The 21559-nt window shown below is 43.7% G+C and overlaps 1 long non-coding RNA gene across 1 annotated transcript; it reads left to right on the top strand.

Annotated features, from left to right (window-relative positions):
• Positions 1-3381: 3381 nt before the first annotated feature.
• On the top strand, positions 3382-10262 carry LOC128351409 (uncharacterized). Its single transcript, XR_008319764.1, has 3 exons — positions 3382-3714; positions 6347-6425; positions 10141-10262. It is a non-coding gene; the product is annotated as an uncharacterized LOC128351409 (long non-coding RNA).
• Positions 10263-21559: the final 11297 nt, after the last annotated feature.

The raw sequence follows: 21559 nt of genomic DNA, 5'->3' as shown, positions 1-21559 counted from the left end.
TCTGCAGGGAGTGCATGCTCCTGGGTTCCAAAGCCCAGGAGCAGCGACAGAGAAGGCCCGCCTTTGAGTCACCACCTGATGTACCGATGGTAACTGGAGACGGACCTCCTCAGATGACCTTAATGTGCGGTGGGGATCATGTAGCAAAAAGCATGACTGGGGATGATGGGAGTTTTAGTTCAGCAGCTGGAGAGCCAAGGTCCCCTACGCCTGATGTAGAGAGTTGCTGGTCCAAGCAAGAGGCACTCCTGCTGCGTCTAAGCAGAGCCACTCTCGTTTCCACCTGCCCTGCTTCCTACACTGAGGCTGCTCTATGGCTACTGAGGAGTGCGTCATCACACTTGTGATGCTACTCCCATAATTCCCAATGGGAGAAGCACTGCAAGTGCAATGATGCACTGCTTGATAGCCATGGAGACACCTTGCTGTCAGAAGAAGTGCAGACAAGATGTAAGTTGGCTGGGATGCAGGGGGCATGCGATTGCCTCTCACTTAGATTGGAAGTTTGCTGCATAATATGAGAGGTGCAGTCTCTGAACAGAGAAGGCAATACCATGGGTAATAAACAGCCGGTGACAGTCCTGTGATATGTATGTATGTATGTATGTATGTATGTATGTATTTATTTATTTATTTGACATATTTATATACCTCCTCAAACACCTGTGATAGACCGTGAACTGGTCATGGTCACAAATAGCTTGTGATAGACCATGAATTGGCCTAAAAATTTAGTAGCCATGGCCAAATTATACTGAATATATTAAACACACATGAAATAAAATGACAGGTGTTTAATATCTGCAATAACGCCCCAAACTGGAACATGCCAATAGTTGAGAATATTTGTTGAAAGACTTCAGATTCCTCTACCTAAAGCTCGTGGACATTTTTATTCATTCAATGCAAGCACATCTTTAATGGGCTGCTTTATTGTGGTTTCGAAATGGAACAACAGCTTGCACATCTTTTGATTTGGTATTATAAAAAATAAAGTCGACTGAACTGAATAAGAATTAACTGAGTTCCCAGGGTAAAGGAGCAGAGAAGCATAACAAATAAAAGATTATGTTCTTCTGCCTTTAATTTTAAAATATAATACTGACCTTCTTTAAAACAGATGCTATCTCCACAAGCCAGATGTGTCTCTAAGCAAATTAGTTATAAGAAATACATCCAAGGACACGGCCATTTAAGGATCAATAAATTATTCATTTGTCATTTGTTACTGCACAAGGCTTATGTTGACATCTTTGACATGAACGAAAGTGTCTCTGTCCACAGTAACGGCATTAACAATTTAAGAGGGGTGTATTTTTTTTTAACTAAAAGGGAAGTGGCTTGAGGAATTGCTGTTTATCACCACATACATATACACACCTTAATTATTCATGGCACATCCACTTAAAAAGCCTGCACTCCATTATGTAAGTTACGCAAAATGAAATGTTAGGTCCTAGTTGTTCCTGTTTGAAATTCAAAGAGAGAACAGCTGTAAGGAGGGCTCTGTGGTACTGATTTGCAGTGAACCTTTTGAGAGAACTTTGTTAAATTCGTTGAACATGAGTTTTATTTTCCATAAGCAAAACATCTACTGGAATTTTTTTTTAGTGGGCTGAGTTGTAACATTTGGATGACCATATGGAACTCTTAGAGGCGTTGTGGGACCACGCAGCTATGAAATCTGATCACGCTCTCCCCAGTGACAGCTGGAGCCTTTACACCGTCAGAAAATTTTCAGACTTCTAATTTGTCATAACTACCTCCTGTGGAAAGGAAATATGTTATGTAGTCAGATGCAAGAATTTGACACTACATAACTACAATTGTTGGCTTCCTTTCCTTCTTTTCACATTTGAGTTTCAAATGCATTTCTTGTGACCTGCTTATGCAAGAAATAAGACACAATAAGAATCCCAGACATATACGGGGGGGGGGGTTCTTTTAAAATCATAGTTCACTAGACAGTGAGTGCCAGATGAGTGCTGTAGGTGGGGCCACCACCGTGTCAAATGCTGGGTGGGGAGCCACTGCTCCCCGCAGTGTTCAGGTGCTGGCGACATCGCTGGTTAAGACTGTTGAAGGTCCCTCCCACCGCCACTCCTCACTGGCCACCACTGTCTATGCCCAACACATGTGCTGGAAAGCAGATATGGGTCTTCGTTTTCTGATATGTACCATCCAGATTAAAATATATACTTATGCATGCCCATTCCAGTCTTACAATGTCTAATAATCTTCTTGCATGAGTGTGGAAGTCCATACACGGAACCATAGCATAGGAATCAACACCAAACCAAGGCATTTAAAGTCGTTTAAAACTTCATGTAGGGAATTTTGTCCACTGGCCCACCTGTTCAGGGGCCTAATGTGTGTGGGGCTAATCCACCCCCACGGTTGTGAGCTTCAAACAAAGCACCAATGGGCTTGCACATTTGCGCCAGACTGCGAATAAATAATAATAAAAGCATGCCTACACTCTGAAAGTGCTGCTTGGATTGGAAATACATTGCTGATCGTCAAGCAACATGTTTCCAATCTCAGTAGTGTTTCCAGAGTGTGGGTGTGCTACTGCAGGCAAGGCTGCTGCTGGAGTACTGGATAGGGTGCCACTGCACCCCACAGCATTCAGATGCTAGTGATAGCACCAGTTAAGACTGCTAAAGGTACCTCTTGCCACTGCCCTCACTGGCTGCCACTGGGCACACAATACATGCAAGTATGGTCCTTCCTAGTTAACAATATACACGTGGGCATTTAATCCATGTACTGTAGAAATTGCGCCTGACTCAGTGTTAAGGCCATTCCTCTGTGACCCTGGCTTAACACATTTTTTCCAGGGTGAAGGGGCAACTTAAGATAATATGTAAGGGGGACAAGCCACACAGCCTGTATGTGTGGACTCCTGATTCACATCTTCCCTCTCACAAAAAATGAGAAAGTTTGCATAAGCCATGACTCTGTGCTTTGGGGGCCTCCACATGGCATGCCACCTCTCAAGATTTAGGCTAGATTTGTGTATGAGCTAGCACTTTGTGGTAACTGTTGTATGTATGGTGTCCCTGGTCTGGACTCACTACACTAAGATTCAGGAGAATTTTGTTATGTGTGGAGCAGCTCCATGAAAACGGTTGATGAGCATCTTGGAAGATGATATCAGAAATAATTGTCTGTAGTTAAAAATGTGATATTTAAACAGAGCATATACAGACATTAAATCACAAAATGAGCAGTTATGTTGCACCGCCTGGAGATTCCTATGTCAGGCGGTTTATAAATATGACAAATAAATAAATTAGGAAATAATCATTCAAGTGAAGTATTAAGCACAGAAACTATATTTGATTCCTAGGAAACTTACAACAATTGAGTATATTGTGCAGAAAATCTGACCGAAGAGAAACTAAAAAGAAAAGAAAACTGTTTGTACCCTAGTATCCAAAATACAAAGGAACACTTGGACGATAATTGCCTACATTACCAGAAATGATGAAAGACTTTCCATTAAAAAGCAATGAGGAAAGACCGTGCCTAACCCTAGGAATAAGGAAAGAGACTGCAGGAATAGCATCATGCTATGTAGCAACCTGCCACCAACTCTGAAATGGACAATAATGACAAATGGACACAAGGGATAAAACCCAAAACACACTGTGAAATGTTATCCCGGGCAGATGCTTAGTATATATTATCTAGCACTGACAGTTACCCAAGGTATATGCTTCCCTATATTTTCACAGCTCAGTATGACAATAAATATTTTGACTTAAGAACAGTAGCCTGCTTACTTCTATGCCCTCCAACCCTGTTCTCTGGCGGTTGTTAAAAGCAAATGATATCCTTATGTTTGGCTTGATTGCCCAAACTTGATGTGGGCTTTAAACACATTGTTAGGCCCTGATTTTGTACATTATTTCTGTAAATAGCAATGTAGAGGACCCTGATCTAGCATGGAGGGGGGGAGAGACATTTATTACTTGCCTTGCCATTGTCCTGATTAGGATTCCCCCCTCTCACATGAATGCTTACAAAGTACAGACACACAGAAAATAAGATGGCGAGAACTGGAGATTTCCAGGGATCATGTGCTCCCACCAGGAGCAGGTTCTTCCAGCCATTTGCATGTAACTGGAAACGGAAATGTCTGGTTGCTGTTGTCAGATTCCCTCTGTTGCTCAATATTCATCTATCTATCAGAGTTGAAGCTTGAAGGAGAATGTTGGGTGAAGGAGGGAACAGAACCTTGGCAACCCAACATGGCAGGTTTGGAAACCATGGAAATGGTTGGAAGTACCTACTTGCACCAGGAGCATGCGCTCACTAGTAACCTCTGGTTCTCTCCACCTTACTTTTTGTGGGTTGTCTGAACCTGCCCATACATAACATGCAGAGTCGACAGGTGGGTTGAAACTCATGGCATAGTTTTTTGACTGATACTTAAAAAGGAAACCAACGGCTGGTCTATTATGTTCTTTCAATAGTTAAGTGCCAGACCAGGGACATTATAGTCAGGCAAGAAAGAAGCAATCATCCAGTGAGAGAGAATATCCTGGGAATGTTGAACTTCTTTGACTATCTCTGTTAGGGATGTGCAAATTGATTTGGGTACAAATCGATTTGTACCCAAATCTAGCTGATTTGGGTGATTTGGAGACAAAACAAATCACCCTGGTGGTCCATTGGCTAGATTCGTGTACAAATCAAATTGTGCCTGATTTGATTCAAATCGAATCGAGATTCGGATTCCCTCGTATTAATTCCCTCAGATTCCCAGTTTTCATTAAAAAAAGAAAAGAAAAGAAAGAAAAGCTAAGCTCTAGCTCTTGTAAAAGTGGAGTTATGGAGCAAAATGTGTGGTCACTAGTTTTCAAGTGTTTGGATTCTTTGGTGTATAATAACTTCCCCTCAATGAATCCCTATGAGGATTCATTACATACCTTGATTTCTTCTATTCATTTTGACTGTCTTTTCGACAGTGCCAGCTGTCAACTGCCATGTGTCAACTACACCCACTCCCACCCTCAAGGCAGTGGGGTACTACTCAGTTTATGTTCTAGGATTTTTTTTCCAAGTGTTTAGGCTCTTTGGTGTCTAGTAACCTTTCCTCATAATGAATCCCTATGAGGATTCATTACACACCAAAGACTCTAAACACCTCAAAAATTCCTAAAATATAAACTGAGTACCCAGTGGCTTGTGGGTTGCAGGGTAGTTGGAACATGGGATGCCACTAATTTCCCACCCCAACCTCCAAAGCAGTAGGGTCAAAATGAACAGAAGAAATGACGGTGTGTAATGAAGACACCAAAGAATCTACACAATTCAATAATACCTAAAAAATAAACTGAGTACCCCAGTGTGTGTGTGTGGTAGTGTGGGGGGGGGGGGTAGTTGACACATGGCAGCTGACAGTTGGCACTGTCCAATGATAGTCAAAATGAATAGAAGAAATGAAGGCATATAATGAATCCTCATAGGGATAAATATAAATCCAACAATAAACAATAAATGAGGAAAAGTTATTAGACACCAAAGAATATAAATATTTCAATATTCCTAAAAATTAAAATGAGTACCCCACTGCCTTGCAGGTGTGTGTGTGTGTATGCATGTGTGTGTAGTTGGCACATGGCAGTTGACAGTTGGCACTGTCCAGTGACAGTCAAAATGAACAGAAGAAATGAAAGTGTGCAATAAATCCTCATAGGGATTCATTATGAGGAAAAGTTATTATACACCAAAGAATCCAAACACTTGAAAAATAATGATTGCACATTTTGCTCCATAACTCCACTTCTACAAGGGCTAGAGCTTCGCTTTAAAAGAAATGATATCTGGGGATCCATTTTAGGGTTAGAATATGGCAAATTCAAATCCCCATTGTTTCCTATGGCGGAAATGTTTAAAATCATTTAAAAAATCATTAAAAATCAATCAAGTGTCCCACTGTCATGATATTTGGGGGCTAGGTGGCACCCATGGGGACCTACCCACAATCCAAATTTGGTTCCCCTAGGACCTTGTTAAGTGGTCCAAATCAGTCAATATCGAAATAGAATCAAAGCAAGTATAAATTGAATCAGGGGTGATTTGTTTTGGGCACAAATCAAATTTTTTAAAAAAACCGATTTGTGCACATCCCTAATCTCTGTGAAATCACCTGAGTATAAATTAGATCTCAGCTCAGCCTTCTCATTCCTTTGGAGCCCTATATATAACTTTATCATTCAAGTCCAATTTTGGGCTTTCTGTCTGTCTTCTGGAACAGGGAATTCAGACTTTGAAGTACTAACCCATGAATCCTTAGCTTCCATCATCTTCTGACTGCTTCTTCTTCTGCCCATAGTATTGCCATCTTCCCAGCCATGGGCATCAACTTCTGCTTTTATTTGGTGATTATGAAATTAATCTGATTCTCAGGCCAGGTATGTATCTCATTTTACTGAACTGGCTGCCAGCCTTGTGGTCATTGATTATTGGTTTACTACCTATCTGTCAGACTTTTGATATTAATGTTGTTGAAATCAGCTTCTGGAGCCTAAATCATGTCTTGCAAGGAAACTGTTAGCTAAAAATAGCAATAGCATATCATATGAAAACTACACAACTGTGAGAGCATTAACCAAAGCTCAGAAGTGGTCATGATAGGGGTGTCCATGGAACTGGTTTCTGGGGGTTCAAAAAATGTGTGTTGGAGAACTGGTTTGATCGAACTGACCACTGGTTTGGTTCGAATTCAAACTTTCAAACCAGTTCACTCATAGGAAATAATGGGGGACTTGAAACAGTCAATTATTCCCCATGGGATGTGCCTAGGGAAAACAAAGCAGTTTGGGTGGTAGGACATAATGGGGACTATCTGCCATCCAACTTGAAACAATTGGGCAATTGGTGATTTTATATATATAAATTCTGGGTCAGTAGGTCAACCCTAAGTTGACCTACTGCACCCATGCTGCATTATTGCCACAAGTTGCTCTCCCCCACTCACACTTATGACTCATTGCAACAGCAGCAGCACCCTTTGCAAGCATAATTGCAACAGCAGCAGCACCCTTTGCAAGCATAGCCATAAGCTGAGCTCAACTAGAACAACCTCTTCCGCACCAGCCACATTTTGACTAAGTACATCTGACCTTGTAATGCAGATTGCAGGCAGAGCAGACCACTAGAGAGCAACTTCCAGTTCAGCCGTATTTTAAGAGTAGTGCACCTTGCAATGCCAATGCCGAATCAGATTGCAGAGCAGAGTCACCAGACCAGAGCAGTGAGTGGAGCACAAGGCCAGACATGGAGCTCGCAGCAGTCACCAAGAAATCTCTCACAGAGAGAGAGTTCCCACTGTCCATTTCTCACCATCTCATCTCACAAACCAACCCCACCACCACAACTCAAGTAAGGGAGGCACCCAAAGTTCTGCCTTTCTCCATCTGAGATCCAGCAAAACCAGATAGTCAGAAATAGGACAGCAAGCATATTATAAACAGTGCTGAGAAAACAAAACCACACACTTCCCTCTGACAAGAAGTCTTCTTTCTTCTATTCATGTCTGGAAGAAGTTGGCTTCAGATTGGCTCAGCTCTGGCTATGCTGACAGCCTGCTAGGCTGACACATGCCAAGGCACCAGTCCACATTCATCATCAGCCACGGTTGTGTTTCATCGGCCATGGTTGTGTGTGTGTGTGTGTGTTTGTGTGTGTGTGTGTGTGCCTGTGTGCGCGAGTCTGTGTGTGAGCTGCTTAGAACACACAAGTGGAAAATAAAATACAAAGAACTGCCCTCAGTATGTTGACACCATTGTCAGTGACCAGGAAGCCTCGGCCCAGACAGCCATTCCTCCACCTGGCATCTGATGATCGCCAACAGCTCATCTGTTCCACATGCAGCCTGGGCTTCACTGCATGGGAGGGGCTGGCCACTCCACTACCAGCAGATGATGTCCCCCCGCTCTCTCTCCTGCCCCCACCAGTGTGCCGTGAGGGACAGGAAAGCAGCCTGCATCCCACTACAGCTGTAATGAAGTGCAGACTGGTGTCAGGCCGAGCTGACTCCAGCAGCCCCAATACAACCTCCTTGCATGCCCAGTACAGGGAAGGCACCTTCCGCTTACTGAAGGTGGTGTGTGAGGGGATCTGGTAGTTGGGGGCAAGCAGCTGGAGCAGCTGGCAGAAGTCGACATTCTCCACCATCTGAAATGACTGATCATCCAGACCCATCATCTCTCCAATGGTTCGGGAAACGAGGTGTGACTCTGGGTGACTAGACCGCTTGCCCACCAACTGCACCCACTATGTGACTAGCAATTCCCCCTGCTTGAGAGGAGGAACAGGAGCACATGCCTTACTGCCTCCAGTCATGGGCTGCCAGCAGGAGCACGGATGCCCGGATGGTGTCATTCAGGGTGCCTCCACATTGACAACGTCCCAAGATATTTGGCGCACTTGCCCCTGCTGACCTGTGCCTTGCAGTGGTTGCAGACAGCATGTATAGGCTCACCTTGGCAGTGTTCAAAGTGTTCCCACATGGTGCTGCTGCTGCTGCTGCTGTTCCTGGACCATTTTGGTGGAGGCAGTAGTACTGGGCCTGCTGGTTGCTGCTGGGGGCCACCCCCGCCCTCTGTCCAGGGCTGAGAAATTCCAGGTGCAACAGGAATTACTTCCTCCTGCTATTCCTCAGTCTCAGACTGGGCGGGGTTCACACTGAGGAAGGGGATTAGTGACGAGGAAGATAGAGAGAAGGGTCTGGCTGGGCTAGCAGCCATCTACACCACCTCCTCCACTCCCACCAAGGGAAAAGCTTCTTCCCTGACAGGACCTACCCCAGCCTCCACAGGCACCTGCGCTGTGGGAGCAGGAGGCACTGGATTGGTGGGCCTGCGTGCAGTGCCCTCTAGGCCTTGGAGAGTAGGCCTCTTTTGCCACCATTGCCTCCATCAGCATCACCCCTCCCTCTGAGCCTGCTCCTAGCTCTGCCTTACACCCTCCTGAACATCCCTGCCCCCAAACTAGGCCCTATTTACAAGAAAGTACAGATAAGTTCAGCTTCATTTCCTCAAATCTCCAGGTTTGCCCAGTGTGTATTGTCCTTGGAGGTGAGCTGGTCTTGTGGTAGCATGCATGACTTTCCCCCCTAGCTAAGCAGGGTCTGCCCTGGTTGCATTTGAATGGGAGACTTGATATGTGAGCACTGTAAGATATTCCACTTAGGGGATGGAGCCACTCTGGGAAGAGCATCTAGGTTCCAAGTTCCCTCCCTGGCTTCTCCAAGATAGGGCTGAGAGAGATTCCTGCCTGCAACCTTGCAGAAGCCACCACCAGTCTGTGTAGATAATACTGAGCTAAATAGACCAATGGTCTGACTCAGTATATGGCAACTTCCTATATTCCTATGTGAACTTACATCAAAAGTATGTTTAAGTAAGGATTCCCTAGTATATATAAGCCTTATTATGCCAAATGGATATTGCAGATAGATGTGCAGACAAGCGATGGGAGAAGCACATTGCATATTTTCGAACCACCATGTTGTGGCAAAGCAATGATACAAGAAGCTTTGCATATAGGATTCCTTTTTGAACAAGAGTTTTATGAGATATAATTTAAACAATGTGCCTGAGTCAGTTCCCTTTGAATGGCAACACACACCAACTGGCTCCCTGGGAGCAGAATTAGAAGCTCAATATTTTTAAATTAATTATGCATGAGATAAAGATACAATTAGTCCCATTTCATTGCTATTGGCAGCTGGCCCTGGAAATTTTTAATCACATCAGGGTGAAGTCGAAACTTTGAAGCAGTAAGGCTGCTTTTGTAGGAAATGACTGCCAGGTACTCAGGTTTGGGATTAACAAAACCTTGTATTGAAATCAAGGATGACTGTCTTATTCTTTCTATGGTTGTTGCCTACAGCAGACATCAGAAGAAGAAAACCCATGCTTCATTATCTTTTCCTGACAATCATACAGTTTAAGCTGACTGGGCTAAGTATGCTGCAGTTTAATTTGTGGCAGATTGCAAGAAATAGTGAACATAATATTAGAATTTCCACAAACGTTCTGCAAGAAATACTTACTTGCGTTTCTTGTAAGGCTCGTCCACCAACCATGTTTCACTTTCTCCATTTTGTTTTTGTTTTCTCAGCCCAGGAAGAATTCTCTTTGTAGCAAAATTCATGGAGGATTGGTCTATCAGTTGCCATTAGCCATGAAAGCTAACTAGAACCTCCATATTCAGAGGCAGTATAGCTTTGAGGACAACAGGGGTAAGACTTTGCTTTCATGCCCTCTATTAGACATTTCCAGAGGCATTTAGCTGGCCACAGATGAAAACAGAATTCTAGTTTTGATGAGTCTGTAGTCCATCTAGATGAGTACTTTATGTTTGTAAAAATGTCTCTCTGACTATGAAGCATAAATGTGGCTTCCACAATTTGATATGCCACTGCAAGCTTTCCAATCAGGGAAGAGAATGACTGACAGGCCAGGGGGTAGCATAAGCAAGTATGCCTTACAGAGACCTCTGAAGAGGTCTACTATATGCTAAGCATCATCTTTTGTTTCTGAAAATTTCAGATTTCTATAGCCATATTAATGTTCAGTTCAGCACTTGTACAATATGAGTGTACAATGTACACAGGTCCAGATCTGGACACAGATGCAATTAGCTACATGTTATGTTGAACTCAGTTGCAACAGTACACTTCCTACCTTAACCATGTTTCTGAGGGGCTGTTGTATTCTATCCAGTAATCTTTTGCAGTTTGTTTGGACATTTGTCCCAGGGGGGAATCTTGTAGACAGCGTGGGAGAGGAGTCAGAAAGGGAAATGGAGGTGAAGGAGAAGGAGAAAATGGAGTTGCTGAATATTTAGTTAAAGCTACATAAGATTTCCTTGTGTATATGAGGGAAGCAGCTATAACATAGTGGCGTCTACCCAAGTTCACTTTTACAATGAGCACAGGTACAGTCATTTACACAAAAATATGTATGAATGTACAAACATCTGTAGACTCATACAATATAATGTCTGAATCGGGCTTGTGAGAATTCTTGTGTGGAATTCTTATGTAGAATTCCATGTAGGTTCATGATGAAAAATATGACTTCATGTGAGTTGGTCTTTTATGAGGGGCAGCTTCAAGATCAAACATTAGAAAAATGCTATATGGAAGGAAGGAAAAATAATGCAGAACTTTATTTTTAAATTGACAGACATGATGACTGCACAAAATTTTTATTTTATTAAAATCATTACTGCAAGGTTTGAATAATAAGATTAAAATGTGTTCTCAGTTAACTAGAGATAATTTTTAATGTTTATTTTCAATGAAAGTATTTTCAATGAAAGTATTTCCAAAATTTTGGTTAGCAGACAGGGATGTACAGAAAATCCCCACCTCAGAATGTTCCGACTTGAAATCGGCCGTTTCAGAACAGAATGACCCTGATCTGGGTCAGAATGTTCTGAGTGCCCAAATGGCAGGCTGTTTGCCTGTTTTTGGCACTGACTTCCAATTGGCTTGCAATGTCCTTGCTTCTTGGTTGGCTTGTTATCATACAAATCGAGTTGAAAGGAAAACAGGAAAAACAGACTGCTAAAATGCCGCTCGCAAAGTTCCGAGCTCATTCCGTTGGAACAACTAGTTCTACTGGTTGTTCCAACAAAAAATCCCAGGGATTTGTATTCCGTTCCGAGCTTGGAATGCAACACAAATCCCATTCCATGCAAATCCCTAGCAGACACTGAAGCTGTTCACATGAGCAGCCATGCCTGGACTTGCACAGCCCTACCGGAGTAGGGCTGCTTGTATAGAGAGCCAGGCTTGAGGTTCCCCCCGCCCATTCCCCCCCGCCCATTCCACCCTGCTGGGATGGAAGCGCACCCTTCCATCCCAGTCCCCGGCCGTGTGTCTGCTTGGGCCGCCTGCAGCCTGAGCAGTCACATAGCCGGGTGGCTAGAGCTCTTGGCTGTGGGGAAATCCCCCAATGCACCATGATTCCTGCACAGTGTGTCATGGGATTTCTGGAGGCTGGGCTGCATTTCCCTGGCCTCCAGAATGCTCCAGAATGCTGTGCCATTCGCCACAGTGGCAATCATGTGTGTGGCCAAGCAACATGGCGTGAGAATCACTGCGGTCATGTGCGAGTACAGTTCCATTTTCCCCACCGCCCTCCCTAACCCCAGATATTTTTGTTGTGTGAATGACCCAGGGGTGTACCATCCATTAGGCAAGGGGAGACAGTTGTCTCCTGGCCTGCTGCCTCAGAGGGCCCCCCAGAGGCAAATCACACCCATCCTCAGCACCCGCCCAATTGCAGCCTGCTGCCCGGGTGGGTCGCACAATGGCCAACGGCCCCAGTGCAATGAGGATGGCAGGGGCCCTTTCCCTTGCCTTCAAGGCAAGACTGGAGGACCTGAGCCTGCACCCCTCTCTCTCTTGGTCTGGACGGAGTGAGCAGGTCAGCAGCCACCTGCCTGCCTCGTGTGCTCCCTGACCGAGCAGTAGGGAGGCGTGCAGGAAGTTAGGCAGCAGCAAAGTTGGCCGACGGTCAGCCGGTGGCATTGAAAGAAAGTGGGAGGTGGGAAGGACCTGGAGGAGACAAGGAGGAGAAGCTCCAGAGCATGGTTGCCTCACCTGTTTATGTGGACTTAAGAACTAAGGTGGAGGGGGGGAGAGCAGAGCAGCGAAGGTGGAGGGTGGGAATACTACAGGCAATGGGCAGGGAAAGGCAACGTGGGCGTGGGGGGAGTAATAGCTGTGGAGGTGGACAGAGCAAGTATGGGGGGAATTGGTGGAGACAGGGAGGGGGCTTAATCCTGTGTTTCTGGGTAACTCTCAGCCAGACTGGCACAGCATCTTCTCTTCCCTTCCAATTGTGTGTTCCGTTTCCCCCCCCTCCTTTCCCCATCTCCCTTTTGCCTCCGATACTGTCCCACAATGTCTTCTCCAATTGTGTGTTTCCTCTTTCCACCTCCCTCCCTCCCTTCCCCCTCCTTTCCCCATCTCCTTTTTGCCTCCTATGCTGTCTCACAGCAGCCTCTCTTCCCTTCCAATTGTGTATTCCTTCTCTCTCTCACTCTCCTTTCCCCATCTCCCCTTTGCCTCCTTTGCTCCCTCTTCCTTCATATATTGTGTGATAGCCATTAATTTCTCACCCCGTCTTGTATAGCTTTGTATTTTTGGTGCTGCAAAGGTTGCCAAGTACTGTTGCTCAAACTGTGCTTCTGTTACCAAAGAGTTTAGGTTCCCAGAAATCAGCATGATCCTAGATCCCTGCTTTTATTCCCAGTTTGTGTTCATTACCTCCTTGCATGCATAGCCTCTCACCAGTGATCTCTTTAAATTCCCTTTACTCTCTCTTTAAATTCCCTTTACTCTCTCTTTAAATTCCCTTTACTCTCTCTTTAAATTCCCTTTAACCTATCTGTGTATCAAATCAAACTAGCTGACCTGGCGCAGAGCATCTGAGCCCCTAGTCCTCGCCCAGTGGCCGGCTGTTTGCTGGGCCACCGCTTCTCCTCCCTGCTGCGGCCGGCTTTTTGCTGGGCCACCACTTCTCTCCTCCCCCCCCCGCACGGCTGGCCAGCCATTCGCCCAGCCGCCGTTTCTCTCCCCACACCGTGGCTGGCTGTTCACCGGGCTGCCACTTTCCCCTTGGTGGCTGGCTGTCCCGTCGCTAATCATCAGCTTGCTCACAAACTCTCGCGAGAGCTGCCATGCATGGGATTAGCAATGGGTACGTCTAGAAGAATTAAATAGGTAGACATCCTCTTGAAATTTTAATTATGCATGAATGTGGTACATTTGTTTGTTACTAGGGTGCCCAGTGTCTCAAGGTAATGTTGATGCTCTACCATTATACATGCAATAATAATTTTAAAAGAAATATATATCATGACTAAAATCATTACATATCTATAGAATAAAGTGTGAACAGCATTCTTAATTTCAGATGTAGTGCTGTGAAAGTATCTAATAGTTTAAATCCAATGTTATTTCTACACTATTCTGCAAAGGTATGACTGGGAGGCTATTTTAAGAAAAAATTATTAAGGAAATTGGTTCAGGCATTGCAGCCCACATACACTTCTTTGGCTTTTCATTTTATGATGTTTGAACTGATTGCTGAATGTACATTTCTGACTTTTTATAGGGGTTTATTAGAGGGACATTTATATTGAGACAAATGGACCGAGTGTGTGTGTGTTGCATCTATAGTGGCATATAATAATGCACATGTGGGCTCACTGCTTTGATACTGCCTCCCAGAACAAAACCCATTCCATTCATGGCTGAAAAAAAATAGAGGGAACACTGGATGGAGATGAACGTGTTGGCTGTGGCTGATTTTTGGAGAAGAAACAGCAAGGAGATCAGGGAGGGGAATCAGAGCAGTTAAAGATGATATGATATGAAATGTTTCAGTCCAAAATGATGTGGATATTTTATATGCCCCTTTTGATTTTAATAACACTGAATTATGTTTGTATATTTTTAATGTGACACATTGCTCATATTACTGTTTATTTTAAATGAACAAATGAAAAATATTGTTGTTGTTGTTTTAAAAAATCCCGCCATGCTACTGCCCTGACAAAAATTGTTAAACTTGGAACAGGAGCTTCCTTTGGAACCCACAGAAGGGGAGGAGAGCTGGGATTAGCAATGGGTACGTCCAGAAGAATTAAATATGTAGACATCCTCTTGAAATTTTAATTATGCATGAATGTGGTACATTTGTTTGTTACTAGGGTGCCCAGTGTCTCAAGGTAATGTTGATGCTCTACCATTATACATGCAATAATAATTTTAAAAGAAATATATATAATGACTAAAATCATTACATATCTATAGAATAAAGTGTGAACAGCATTCTTAATTTCAGATGGAGTGCTGTGACAGTATCTAATAGTTTAAATCCAATGTTATTTCTACACTAGTCTGCAAATGTTCTACACATATTCTGCTGGTAGCAGGCATGAATTGACCCCTAGTATTTCACAAAGTTGATATGGTTGTATTATTTGGTTCTGCTGTTGTTTACACCTGGTAACTGTAGTCTCCTGTCCTCTGTTAATCTGCTACACTATATTACACGTTTCCTTAATGTTCTTTTTCATCAGAGACATGGGGCCAGGAGAAGGAGATGAAGGCAGCGAGGGGCCCATTTTAAATCTTGTCTCCGGGCCCACTCCAACCTTGGTACGCCCCTGGAATGACTTTATTGTCTAAGAAGAGCAAGTTCTCCTCTTTCACAAGGAGGAAATACCTATTTGAAGATTGATGACTCTTCTAAGATGACACCTGCTGTGACATGCACAGTTCATGCATGAAAGTATGCCTTTCCCCCTTCAGAACTATAGTTATTTCCACATGTAGGTTTATGTATATCTAAATTACTAATAAATGAAAACATTAATGCAGCTACTAATTTGCAGTAGCAAGGAATACCTTTAGCTTATGAATGCTTGAACAGAAATTCCTCCTGAAACATGGAGTAACATGTGGTGATGTTCCCCTAGGGATTTTTGAAAACTAATTGGTAGAAATTAACTTGTTTTATGTTTGACTGTTCAGCATATGACAGCTAATTCATTTTATGGTGTGTGTGTTTTGGCTTTTTTTGAAAAGTGATTATATTTTGGCATCGCCCTGCACTCTTCATCTTTTTGGTGAAATTTTGAGTCTGCTGATTGCTCAGCTTGCTCATTGAAGCTGATGCTCTTAATCAATAAAACCAATGATAAGAAAGTGGCTTCAGACTGCAATATGAAAAGCTGAAATGTATTGTACTACAACTGAAAAGAAAAGGGCATTACATATATACTCATTATAATTATTGTTTGTAGCATACTCTGGCAGCTAAGATCTATGAACAGAAATAAAGGGCTTTTGCACACCGAGTAGTAGTTTTAATTAAGGAAGCTCGCTAAAAGTTACGGAAAAGTTTTTCATAGTCAAACGATTTCTGACATCTATAAAAGCACAATTAAAATACTTGTCAGTTCTATATTTTCTGGAGATAGGACTACTTTATTTATTACACTCATACTCCACTCTTCAGAGCAGCTTACATATGGCTTGTTCTCCCTACACCCCTGCAAATCCAGTCAGCCTACAGAATGAGACCATGAGTTGGCTTTAGCAGCTACTGTATCATGGAAGTTCAAACTAATATCTAAACCCACCCAGTTTGTCTCAGCAACAAAACCTGAGAGGTGTCCATGAAAATCATTCCACCTCAATCAATCTGAAATCAAAACATAATTGCAAAGTTCACACAGTTTGAATCTATGTTTCATGTGAGTTACTGACATTAATGTGATCATGTGAATCCATGCCAAGGCAGGAATCTCAGATGCATCTTGGGCCATAAACCACATTGGTGTGGGTTCATACAATCATGCTAATATCAGTGGCCCACATTAAACCTATATTTGAACAATTGTGTAAACCAGGCCAATGGCTGGCATTTTAATGAAGAAAGCAACAATACAGCAGGATGCATACACCATTCTTGAAGCTTGAAGCTTCCCCACTTCCTTAGCACATATATGGGACGGCGAATGGTTTTCACTAATCTTCCCTGCCTCTGGAAGTGCTTGCGCCTTCCAAAAAGATGTCCCTGAGTCATGCAGCCCTCAAGGACATGTTTCTGGAAGGAACAGAGCACTTCCAGAGGCAGGGAAGATCAGTGAAAATCCCCACTCCAGGCATGCATACATTGAGGAAACGGGGAAGCTACCAGCTACATTAAGAGCAACCTTCTGCTGCATCCTTGCTTCCACTGTCAGGATGTCAGCCAATATCATAGTACCGAAGCAGGAACCTATTTAAACCAGGGTTTTTTTGGTAAACCATGTTTGAACATGGCAAATTTTCCAGGAGCGGGGGGTAAAATAGCAAATACAAAAAATGTTTATCGGAGTCATATTCAGAGAGCATCAAACAGAAAATCATACTCTTGTCCAGATGAATTACTGAAGCAAACTGGACCAGATTATAGCAGAGTAGGCTTTAGACACCTCCAAAATGGAAAGGCATCCAGCTACAGCCAGCCCAGCATCTGCTCAGTTGCTCAGGACCGTATGGTTGAATGCCAAGGGAAGTATTCCTAGGGAGCATGGGAAGTAATCAGGGTATCTTGCATCAGTCTTTCATCTCATTCTAATAAATAGCAAACTGATCCCTAAAATAATCACTGCCTTAACAGTATTTGCCATGTGTGGAGCAGAGAATAAATAAACATGTGGTTGTAACTTCTGCAGTACAAGAAGACATTTGCAGGGACAGATCCAGCTGGAAATTACACGGGATGCCACAGGAAATATTTTTTCCCATATAAGATTGATCAAGCACTGCTGCCTCAATGCCATGTGGCCAGGCAGGCATGGGACGGGAGAGAACTTGGATGACTGAAGCACAGGAGGGGCTGTGGCAGTGGCACCGGGCAAGGAGCGGAAGAGGCACATGCTGCAGCTGAACCACCCACGCCTCGTCCTGCTAGCTTTCAGCCGGGCCAGGATGGGGAGAGGAGATTCCAGGTGCCATGGAGACAGAGGAGTGCTGTCAGGGCTGGTGGCAAGGTGTGCACTGGCTCTCTGGAGCCTCCTGAAGTCACACTGCTGCCTCACAGGTGCGGTGGGGAGAGAACCAGAAGGAGACAGCACAGCACACTGGAAGGGGTGTGGCAAGGAGGCATATGCAGGTGCACCGTGGTTCCATGCTGCAGCCGGCCAGCTGCATTGCTTCCAGCTCTGAGAGAGTCATACCAGCCTGCTGCCTCTGAGCCACCGTGGGATATGGAGATTCTTGCCGGGCGGTGGCGGGAGATGGCATCCTACTGGATCTGCCCTTAGACATTTGCACTGCAGCCAGTGCTATGACATCCTGTGCAAGGCAAGGAAGGCAGATTGATTGATTGATTGATTGATTGATTTGATTTGATTTGATTTGATTTAGACAGCTCTGTCCTGTCTCTATAAAAAGGGTGGACAGATTTAAGGCTTCTGAGAGCTACTGCCCACCCCAAGCCTTAGGAGCTGCCACCTTGAAGTAGCAGCATGGAGGAGTGGAGTCAGGCACAAAATGGTGGCCTGGAGAGGCATAGCCAATCACAAAATGGCAGCTTGTAAAACATTTTCAGAATAAAGGATTTTAACACTCCTGAATTCCAGGATAATTTTGCTTCAGGGAAGGAGGGGAGCAGGAAAAGCTGCTTTGTGGAGGAAGAAACTGGAGATAAATTAATGGAATAGTAAGTAAAAGCAACCCTGAGTACCTAGAGCAGGGGTGCACAACTCAAATTACCTGGTGGTCCAGAACCAATCACGACTTTGTGTGTGGGGCCTGAGGTCAATTTCCAGCAGATTATTTATTGCATTAGAATTTTTTTTAAAAATCAATGAAAGGGAGGAGTCAGAGAGTCGGAATCTTCATGGCTCCTGCTGTTGCTGCCGCATGTTCTTAGTTGTAGGCCAGCAAAAAGGGGGTTGCAAAAACCCAGAAAACCCAGTTTGGTTCGAGTACAACCATGTTCGAACTGAACTGGGTCCAGTCAGGTAATGTGCACACTGGAGCTGGGCCCAGTAGAACTAGACCCAGTTTGGTCGGGAAGGACATTTTTTAAAAGAAAAAAGGCAGACTTACCAGCTTTGCCAGGCTCTGTGATGAGGGTGCTCTTGCAGCTCTGTGTGTGTGTGTGTGTGTGTCCTGATGTTTGTGTCCCCCCCCCCACTCTCCCCAGTCATTTTCAGCCATTTATGGGCTGTTTTAGGCCCATTCCAGGCCTGCCTGCAGTGGTGGTGGCCATTTTGGAGGTTGCTGCACATGCCCAATGGTCCTCTGTGTGGCGTGGGTCAATGAAATTGAAAATAAAATGCCTTTATACAATTCTATGGTGTGGCCACATTAGAAGTACTGTGTTTAGTTCTGGTTACCATATCATAAGAAGGACATCATAGAATTGGAAAAGGTGCAGAAGAGGGCAACCAAGATGATCAGGGGCCTGGAGCACCTTCCTTGTGAGACAAGACTATATCATCTGGGGCTCTTTAGTCTAGAAAACAGGCGACTAAGGGGAGACATGATAGAGGTGTATACAATTATGCATGAAGTAGAGAGAGTGGAATTATGGAATTCAGTGCCACAGGATATGGTGATGGCTACTAGCTTGGCTGGCTTTAAAAGGATCTTAGAAAAATTCATAGAGGACAGGTCTATCAAGGGCTACTAGTCTGGTGGCTATAGGCCACCTCCAGCCTCAGAGGCAAGATGCCTCTCAATACCAGTTGCAGGGGAGGAACAGGAGGAGAGAAAGTCCTCACCCCTTGCCTGTGGGCTTCTCGGAAGCATCTGGTGAGCTACTGTGTGAAACAGGATGCTGGGCTAGATGGGCCTTGGGCCTGATCCAGCAGGGCTTTTCTTATGTTCTTATCTTCTTATGAGCTGAATCTGACCGGATCTAGAGAGAGATTTGAAATATGATGCAGCAATGCCCCCACTCAGCCAGCCAATCAAATTTGCAGTATTGGCTGGAAGATAAGGAATGAAAAACCAAGCCCAAAGTCCTGGAAAGCTATTTTAGATAAGCCTGGAAGCTACCAGTAGCTAATGCCAGCTCCTGTTTTAGAACTAGACTGCTGGGCCCTTAAGGACAGGGTGCAAGTGGCTAATGATGGCCCACATCCAGAGAGCCCATGCTCCTTATGCTTAAGCAATATTGGTAATGTCAGCTATGCTGAACATTTGAAGCTGTCATGTAGCTGAGTACTATCCACTCTGATAGGCTACAGCTCTTATGAGTCTCTGGCTCAGATTCTGTTCCAGTACCCACTATATGAGATCCTCGATGCCAGGGACTGAACCTGGCAACCTCTGCCTGCAAAGATGTGCTCTTTGGCCCTCTCCTTTCCACCAGCATCAGGAGCCCTATTCCTGATCCTATGATCTTGATCCTGTGCTATATGCAGCCTGATAGGACTTATATCCTGTGCGGTATACAACGATAGGATGTAATATAATCGTACTGTCATAATACAGTACCAATGCAAACATATTTGTTGTTGAATCCTAGATGTTCTAAACAACTTTTAAAAAGCAGAACCCTCCTTTGAGTCCATTATAAGTATGTTGATGTGTTTTGACTGCAAAGCAAGATCCATGTGTTCTGTTTCACTTTGATTTTGCTGAGAAATAGATTAACAAGAGGGGGCAACTTTGGGATTCTGGTGACGCCACGGGTTTTGCCTTTCCCATCCTCACTTTTCACCCACCTACTGCTCTCCTTTTGTTACCATTTCTTCTCCAATTTTCGGGAAAGTGTGGGAGGGAATTGTGGCAGGCCTAATCCTTCTCACTTGACTTTTGTTCCCATTGGCCTTAATTAACCTCTCCCTAGGCTCATAAAATATGTGATTATAAACTTTTAAAAGAAAGTCCCTTCTTGACTCTTTAGGCAAGTTTTTATGTAACTCTACTTGAAACCTGCTTCTTACTGCTTCGAAAGCAATATTGTGTGCAGCAGTGGTCAGTGCTCGTAACGTGTCCCCATATCTCTATTTTCACTTTGGGGACAATATAATTATTATAATACTGTATGGTTGCTTTTTATTTTGTGTGTCTTATTTTTTGTTGCTGTTACTCACAGTCACACACCTTTTACTCATGAACAGAAGTTTAGTTTTTTGAATGTGTAATCCATTCTTGCTACTCAAAATGGCTCAATAATGTCTTTAAAACACTGAGAATTTCATTTCATTTTGTATTTATTTGCATTTGCAATAGAAATAAATAATGAAAATCTCCAGTAATTTTCATTGGCCAACCTCATTCTTTTTAAATGATGGATGCATTCAAAGAACTACACATCAAGTGTTAGCTTGTGTGTGTGTGTGTGTGTGTGATATAATAAGCTGAGGGAAATCTGGGGAAGCAGATATGTGATTTTTTTAAAAAGCTGAAAACTGCAGATGACCAACTGTTGTTGTGGCAGAACTCCCAGAATTATACATTACCTCTTGATAAATTGTTTCTGTATTACCTATATTTACTCATGGCACACTTTTTTTTTTTTAAAGAGCTTTGTTTGGGCTGGAGTTATATTGTGAAACATATGGATATTTTGGGGAGCTTCACTGGAATGGACAGATGAATCTTGAGCTTCCTCAGTCTATATTTAGATCCATTAGATTCTCTTTCATATCATCCAGCAGTAACTATTAATAGGTACAGTACCTATTTACTCAGTGGCCCTATTCACAATGTAACAGGAAACTGGAATTAAGGAGGCCAGAGGTTATCAGACCTGTCGATCTGAATGCGTGCAACTCTGGTCCCACACAGAGAACGACCCGAGTTTTTGTTCTCCAAACTCCAATTTGAACACTTGTGTTGTAGTGAGTTTTGCTGCTCCTACATGAGGTTAACAACTACCTGCAGTATGTCCAAATGTGGAACTGCAGGCTCTGCTTTTTGAAACTGGAGTTGAGAGAGAAAGCTCCTCCCTCTCTCCAGCTGTGATTGACTGTGTCCTTCATGAAAGAAGAAGCCACACAGCCT

This window comes from Hemicordylus capensis, chromosome 3 (genome assembly GCF_027244095.1).
Source record: "Hemicordylus capensis ecotype Gifberg chromosome 3, rHemCap1.1.pri, whole genome shotgun sequence".
Taxonomy (NCBI): Eukaryota; Metazoa; Chordata; class Lepidosauria; order Squamata; family Cordylidae; genus Hemicordylus; species Hemicordylus capensis.
Note: the sequence above shows the minus strand (reverse complement) of the source record. Positions and strands in the feature narration are given on the sequence as shown.